Genomic DNA, 8,624 nt, shown 5'->3' with positions numbered 1-8,624 from the left:
AGAACTCCACCAGTGCTTGTTTTGTTGTTGTCTCTAAGTTTTTACCGACTTTCATAACTCTGGTCGGATTTCCCTCATCGAGTTGGACTTCTTCAAGGTCCTCGATGGGGCCTACTTCTTCTTCGAAATCCCCAAAGCGAGGATCTAAGTCTCTATCCTCACTTTGGGCAACGCCCTATTTGGTGAGATTATCACCTGAGCGGGTTTGAACATCAGATGCCATTTGCAACTCTTTTCCGACGGCATCCCTCGATACATCCTTTTTTGCCTTGGTGATCGAGGCGTTGTAGCATTCTCTCGCCTCTCGCTAGTTTCCTAGCACGCATCCTACTCCTGCGTTTATTGGGAATTTCATGGCGAGGTTCCATATAGAAGTAACGGCTCGAAGGTCAACCAGAATTGGTCTCCCGATCACGGCATTATACGCCAAAGGACAATCAACCACTATAAAAGTGGTGAGTAATGTCCTGTTAGTAAGCGCGGTACCTGCTGTGACTGGGAGTCTAATTGACCCTACTAGGGCGAGCCCTTCTCTGGAAAAACCATAAATGGTTTGGTTGCATGGCTCTAGGTCCTTGATGGACAATTTCATCCTTTCCAGCGAGGACTTATATAGGATGTTGACCAAACTTCCTGTATTGACCAACACCCTCTTCACCATCATATTTGCGATTTGGACATCCACGACCAGCAGATTGGAGTGTGGGAATCGCACATCCTGAGTGTCGTCATCAGAGAAGGTGATCGGTTCCTCCTCTATTCGAGCCTTTTTGGGTGCACGATCCTCAACACTCATCATCTTGATGTCCTGGTCGTGGCGTAGGGTTCGAGCGTATCGTTCCCTCGCTTTTCCACTATCTCTTGCAAGATTCGGGCCGCCGCAGATGGTGAGTAAGGTACCTGCCACGGGAGCTGGCTGTAAAGGTTGCGAGCGCTGGCGTGCAGGCGCCGACTTATTGCCACCTTGAGCCTCTCGTTGAGAACCTCCTGCGACTCGTACATATCGTCTTAAGTGTCCCTGTTTTATTAGGAACTCAATCTCGTCCTTCAGCTGGTTACACTCATTGGTGTCATGCCCGTAGTCATTATGGTAACGACAGAACTTTGTTGAATCTCTCTTGGAGATATCTTTTCTTATAGGCGCGGGTCGTCTGTAGGGCACACTCGAGCTGGTTGCTTGGAAAACCTCGGCTCGGCTTTCGACAAGGGCGGTGTAATTTGTGAATTTCGGTTCATACCGATTATTTTTGGGACGCTTACTCTCGGAGGTCGAGGGTTCGCCATTCGCCCGCTTTCCACCATTTTTACCGTTGCCTTTGCCATTACCATTAGGCTTAGACCCGTTGGCGGCTTTGGCGGTTCTTCTTTTGGTTCTTCTTTTGGTCCCTTGTCCTTTGCTGGCGATCGCATCCTCGAGCTTGATGTATCGATCAGCTTGATCTAAAAACTCCTGGGTGGTGTTAACCCCATGCTTCCTGAGGCTACTCCAGAGAGGAGAATGGCGCCTAACCCCAGCGGTTAGGGCCATCATCTTGCCTTCATCGCCCACAATCTTGGCTCCTGCTACGGCTCACATGAAGCGCTGAACATACTCTTTCAAAGGCTACCCTTCTTTTTGGCGTATCTCGACCAGTTGGTTTGCCTCGGTGGGGTGCACTCGACCCGCATAGAACTGTCCGTAAAACTCCTTCACGAATATTTCCCAAGATACTATACTTGCAGGAGGGAACTTAAAGAACCACTCCTGAGCGGCATCAGAAAGGGTTGCTGGGAAGATCCTGTAGCGAGCGTCTTCAGAGACTTTCTGAATGTCCATTTGTATCTCAAATTTTTTTACATGAGATATCGGGTCTTCGTACCCGTCAAAGTTTGGCAGAGTCGGCATCTTGAACTTGCTGGGGGTTTCTGCCACAACAATCATTTGTACAAAAGGGGTGCCTCTCCTCCGATCGTACTCGATATGCGATGTCTAGCCCCTGACCAGCTGCTGCACAGCCTGGTTCAGGGCATTGATTTGAGCCTGAACGGCTTTCGGAATTGCTGGGGCCTCTGGTGCTGGGGGAATATACTCATCGTGCCTTTCTCGGCAGTCGTTGAGTACATCCCTCATGTAACAACCCAAATTTACTAATGAGGCTTAAGGGCCTAGATTAGTGTGCTGGGAGGGCATAATTGGAATATATGTGATTTAATAATTAAAAGTATGATATATGACTATTTGAATATTTGAGATGCATGACTATGTGTATTAGTATGCATGTGGGCCCTGATTAGGTTAGAAATGGCATAATTATAATTTTGGCCCATTGAGGGCATAACTGTATATATATATATGCGATAATTGTTGAGACCACATTTTTATGTGGATATATCTGTTATCTGTGATTCGAGACGATCCTAGTGAGCAGATTAGCGAAAAAGTTACGGCGGGGATTTATACCCGGCTCGGGGCGAGCCTGGGGGTATTAATTAGGTATCGGGAAGTAAGCAGAAAATATTAAGAGACACTCGAGGAATTAGCGGGAATTGGGCGAAGTGACCAAAATGCCTAGGTGGATTAAAAGACTTAGGATTAAAGGGAGGGCATTATGGTCATTTGGCTTATAAGAGATAGGTATTGCTAAGGCTTTACGCTTAGTGGAAATTGTAGAATAAGGTAGAAGTCTGAGAAAAGAAGGAAAAGAAAGAAAAAGAAAGGGAAGAAAGCAGGGCATTTTTCCAAGGGTCGGTTTATGCTTTCCTTCATCTTTTTCTTGAGTTTTCTTGGAGCAAAGCTCAGAGTGGAGATAGGTTAGGCTGAGCAATAAGAATTCTGAGCTAGGCTTGAAGAATTGGCAAGGGCTTAGCAAGAACGCACCATCACTTAAGGTAAGACTTTGGAGTTTTCAGTTTCTGGTTTAGATTGTTTGAACTATGGTGTCTAAGCTGAACTAATGGGAACTTTAGGAGAATTCAAGCCAAGGATTGAGGAAGAGCAAGCTAAGGAGGTCTAGAGGCTAACTTAAACTCGAATTTCCATCAAAGGTGTGGATGCTCAAAATTCAACACCGATAAAGAACCCACATCTCATGCCTAAGGTCCCTAGAAGGTCCAAAGCAACCATGTTTGAAGTCCATTTGAACCCTCAAATTAGTGCTCAAAATGACCCTGCTCCAAATGACCCTGCTCAAATTGACCACTCCACCTTGGACACTAGTAAAGAGCCCAAGCGTCCCGCGCGTCCCGCTCGCCTCGCGACACCACCAGGAGACAAGTATCTCGCGGCCCCCAAGATGCCACACGCAACAGTCACGCCGTGGTCCTTGTGGTGGCCTCCTCTCACACACCAGCCTCGTCCTTAGGGGTGTCCACATGGTGACCATGGAGCACGAAGAGTTAGAATACGGATGGTACAGTGTCCATGCCAGACTGGTAGTGGCAGTACAAGAATGGTACATGGCCAGGACTCCCTCAGCACGCTTATGAGGTCAGTACCCGACAAGTAGTGGGGGCATAATATGGTACCAAGACAAGAGCACTTTTGTAGGCCCCTGACATGTACTAGAGAAGACCACCCCTCTTCCAACACCACTACCACCTATACTGCTATCCTGACAGTGTATTCATGTACTATTTTGTCCTGAGGGACCACTATGTACAAATGAGCCATTAGAGCTCCAATATAAATAGATGATCACCCCTCCAGAAAAGGGGTTGGAAAATTCATTGTATGCAGAGGCTATTAAGCAATATACATTTTTCACTCAATTGTTGATCTATGTTTATCCTTCCATAAGTTCATTCTAAGTTTTTATCTAAACATCGCCACATTTACCTTTGAGTTTTCCGACCTAATTTCGTTGACGAGATTTCACCGTCAACAGTTTGGCGCCGTCTGTGGGAAGAACAAGCATCAGGCCAACGTTCTTTCATCGCTACCAACAAAGAAAAATGCTAAGATGTTCAAAACGCCTACGACAAATGTAAGATGATGAAGTTTGCGGGGATGGAGTAGAGTGGAGGGCATCCAAGAAAGATCCCCCTCCACCTAAGCATGGAGGTAGACCGGAGGAACCTCTTCCCCCAGGGGAGGAGAGGGAAGCATCGTCCCCAGCTATCCAGCCTAGTGGAGATCATTCAGAGCCACTAGTGTATCCACTTAACTGTCCCAGTTGACACCACGCTCAGGCCACCAGGACCCAGGTCCCTCGACGCACTGGCCAGGCAAGGGTCCCGGGGTACGCTCGGTAAGTTCCAACTCAAGGACTCGCTTCTACAAGGATGAGATTCATGAGTTGCATAAAAAGACTCGAAGGCTGGAAACCACGATAGAGAACATGCAGGAGGTTTTAAACGACCTACTGCAAGGGAAGTCAAGCATACCCCTCCCTAAGCGTAAAGGGAAGGAGCATGAAAAAGGGGAAAACACAGTCCCTATAGACGATGGGGGAACCCAACTTACCACCAGTAAAACCCCCCAGACAAAGTACCATGGGGGACCTAGGCCGACGAAATGTCCCCAGGAGCAAAGGCGGAGGGAAGATGATGGTCATAAGAACGAGGCCGAAGTCCCCTCAAAAGAGGCACCCCTTGGCCTAAGAAAAGAGCTCCATGGGAAGAGGTCAGAAGTAAGAAACGCACCCCCCGTGGTTCCCCCAAGGAACACAACCAAGGCAAGGGATCAGCCTGAGAACCCGCAAGACTCCTTATGCAAAAAGAGGAGGGGACTAGACACCAAAATGCGAAGCCCTCGAGGAAAGATCACCACTGCACTTGGGGGGCACATGGATGACGAAGAATTCGACCATGATTCACCCTTCACAAGGGAGATTCAGGCTGAGCAAATGCCCAGTGGCTTCAGGGAGCCTCGCATGACTCCGTACGAGGGTACTACAGACCCAAAATATCACTTAGACTCCTTCAATAACTTGAAGAGGTTAAGAAGGGTCAACAACAGGGCAAAGTGTCATTGCTTTGTCGTTACGCTTAAAGGAGTGGCGTACAAGTGGTTCAAGAGGTTAAGGCCAGGAACAATCGAGTCATGGCAACAATTCTCTGATGAATTTCTTCAGCAACACCATGCAGCCTGTGATTACGTCATGCCAACTACCAGCCTCGCTAACATAAAACAAGGCGAGAATGAAAGTCTGAAGGACTACATCCATAGGTTCAGTATAGAAGCAACAAAGGTGGGATGTTTAACCAAAGCGGAGCTCAAGATGGCTATTACAGCCGGAGTTCGTCCAGGAAGCAAGTTATGGGGTAGCATGCTCAAAAGAGAAGTTTACAATTTGGATGACTTCGAGAGAGAGCACAAAAGTACATACGTGTGGAAGAGGGCCATAAGAACTTCCATGTTGAAGAAAGCGAACCTTCCTCCAGTTGCCCTATTACCAATACGTCTGAAGATTCCATATAGAAGGGGGCGTCATGCTAGAGGGGTCGCTGACCAAGTTTGAGATTGAACGAAGACCATCTAGCCATGAAAGTCCCGACCCGAGGGGAGATCACCTCAAAAATTGCAAAAAGGGTCTCAAAAGTAGACGCTTGCAAAAAGGGTCTCAAAAGTAGACACTTGCAAAAAGGGTCTCAAAAGTAAACGCTTGCACAAAGGGTCTCAAAAGTAGACGCTTGCAAAAAGGGTCTCAAAAGTAGACGCCTGCAAAAAGGGTCTCAAAAGTAGATGCCACCAAAAAGGGTCTCCAAAGTAGATGCTTGCAAAAAGGGTCTCAAAAGTAGACGCTAGCAAAAAGGGTCTCAAAGTAGACACTGAGAGATGTCGAGGGCGCCGGAGCTGTGAATGTAGGAATTCTTCCCTTGTGAATTCCATCCAAGAGAGCCACCCTCGCTATGCGCTCACGACTGGCCTCCCACGCACACTTCAGCACTCGGCACGGGTACCTCGAGGAGCCACCCTCGCTACGCGAGGCTCACGGCTGGCCTCCTACGCGTGTCGTGTCTACGCGAGACATCGCGTCCTGCCTCTAAGTGATCACATGGGGTGCAGCCTCGCTAGACTTCTCGTGTCTCGCATGCATAGACGCACGCATCCGAACATAGGTCCCAAAGGGCCGCCTAGCTTTGCGAGACACTCTAAGGACCCTGAACCCTCTCGCTATGCATGCCACTTCGCTAGGCTTCCCACGTGCACCTTGCCACGCCTCACGCACCAACCATGGCACCTGCTACGAGCGTTCCACCCATCCGCCCGGGCAACGGCGTGCTCGCCAAAGGAGGAGAAATCGAAGTTTGGATCCTGCCTCCATACACTGTAAAGGGCGCGCTCTATGGACCTATATTCAAAAACTGCTCTATCCACCTCTAAGGAAGTGACCCTCTCCTACGACGCAGCCCCGGTAGCCTTGGCACCCTGGAGTTCGGCCGCTAGGCTGGTGACCCATTCTTGCAACATCGTGGCCTTGGCAATTGCCCTCTTCTTCTTTTTCGATGAGGCAGAAATTTTCTAGCATAGACCTGGTTTCAGCAAGCTCCCCTTCAAGCTCCTAGACCCGAACTGCAAGACGGTCCCTCTAGGCATTCGACATGGAAAACTTATGAGTTGAGTCGGCAAATCGCTGAGCCACGGTATAGGCCTGGCATGAGGGCCTATTTATAAGAATCAAAGAGAAGAGTCTACCAGAGCACCTAAAGGTCCTCTCCTAGACTGGGGGGCAAGTGTGGATGCTCAAAATTCAACACCAATAAAGAACCCACATCTCATGCCTAAGGTCCCTAGAAGGCCTAAAGCAACCATGTTTGAAGTCCATTTGAACCCTCAAATTAGTGCTCAAAATGACCCTGCTCAAATTGACCACTCCACCTTGGACACTAGTAAAGAGCCTAAGCGTCCTGCGCGCCCCGCGCCTCGCACCCTGCGCGTCCCGCTCGCCTCACGACACCACCAGGAGACAAGTGTCTCGCGGCCCCCAAGATGCCACACGCAGCAGTCACGCCATGGTCCTCGTGGTGGCCTCCTCTCACACACCAGCCTGGTCCTTAAGGGTCCACGTGGTGACCATGGAGCACGAAGAGTTAGAATACGGATGGTACGGTGTCCACGCTAGACTGGTAGTGGCAGTACAAGAATGGTACATGGCCAGGACTCCCTTAGCACGCTTATGAGGTCAGTACCCGACAAGTAGTGGAGGCATAATATGGTACCAAGACAAGAGCACTTTTGCAGGCCCCTGACATGTACTAGAGAAGACCACCACTCTTCCAACACCACTACCACCTGTACTGCTATTCTGACAGTGTATTCATGTACTATTTTGTCCTGAGGGACCACTATATACAAAGGAGCCATTAGAGCTCCAATATAAATAGATGATCACCCCTCCAGAAAAGGGGTTGGAAAATTCATTGTATGCAGAGGCTATTAAGCAATATACATTTTTCACTCCATTGTTGATCTATGTTTATCCTTCCATAAGTTCATTCTAAGTTTTTATCTAAACATTGCCACATTTACCTTTGAGTTTTCCGACCTAATTTCGTTGACGATATTTCACCGTCAACACCTACGAACACAAATTGTCATCCCTTACTTGAAGTCTTCAAACCTGGCGGTCCACCTCTTTGTGCTTACTCTTCATGGATGGCATTTCGTTTTTTATGGCCTCACACACCATCTCTGTAATCATCTTTAGATCGAGAACTAAGCATCCAGATATTGGGCTTGAAATTGCAGCTACATCTACGAGGTTTTTCTTTTCTTGTTGATATAGTCTCGGAAATCAACTTTCTTTGTTCTCTTGTGGGTGTGAGGGTTTTTCATGTTCTTAAAAAGCTTTCCTAAAATATTATTAAACAATAACAACTTTATTTTCTCTTCTTTACACATGGCTCATACACAATCTCAACGAGAAAGAATTAGGCGAGTCACGAAGTGTAACTTGTATGAGTAAAATAAGGTAATTTTGCTAATTTATTTTGTCATTTTTGCAATTTCATTTTCTAAAGGAACACGAGCACGTGTCAAAGAGTTATACAACGAGTTGAGATTCAGCCTACTAAACACATAAAATAAAGGGTTATTTGCGGCAATAATACCTATGTAGTTAAGTTTGTTGCACTTAAATGTTTATGTAAAATTTTTGGCGACAATAATACCTACCGTTACGAATTTGGTGCAGCCGTTGGTCCCTGGCCGTTAACTCTCATTAGGGACCAACGTGTAGCCATGTGGCGGCACCTGATTGGCCCAATCATTTTTATTTTAATAAAATATTATAAAAATATATATTTTAAATTTAGTTAATTAAAATTTTAATTTAAAAATATAAAAAATATATTAAAAAAAATTAAACTGATTATTAAAAAATAATGTCTTCTTCAACCTCATCTCCCCCCGACCCCATCTTCAACCTTTTCTCCCCCTGACCCCATGGGTTTTCTTCAACCTCACGTCCCCCGACCCCATGGGTTTTCTTCAACCTCTTCTCCCCTCGACCCCATGGGCTCCACCCTCCTCGATCCCCTCGACAAGCTCCGGTCCCCCGACCTCATGGGTCTTCTTCATATATATTCCATATGTAATACTATCTAAAATCTCTGTAGCTTTCCTTCTATTTTTATTTTTCTGGGTTGAATTGAGTTCTTTCAAGCTTGGGTGAGCAGGACGTTCATATATATTCTTCTTGTTT

Source organism: Humulus lupulus, chromosome 8 (genome assembly GCF_963169125.1).
Source record: "Humulus lupulus chromosome 8, drHumLupu1.1, whole genome shotgun sequence".
In the NCBI taxonomy this organism is placed as follows: domain Eukaryota; kingdom Viridiplantae; phylum Streptophyta; class Magnoliopsida; order Rosales; family Cannabaceae; genus Humulus; species Humulus lupulus.
Note: the sequence above shows the minus strand (reverse complement) of the source record.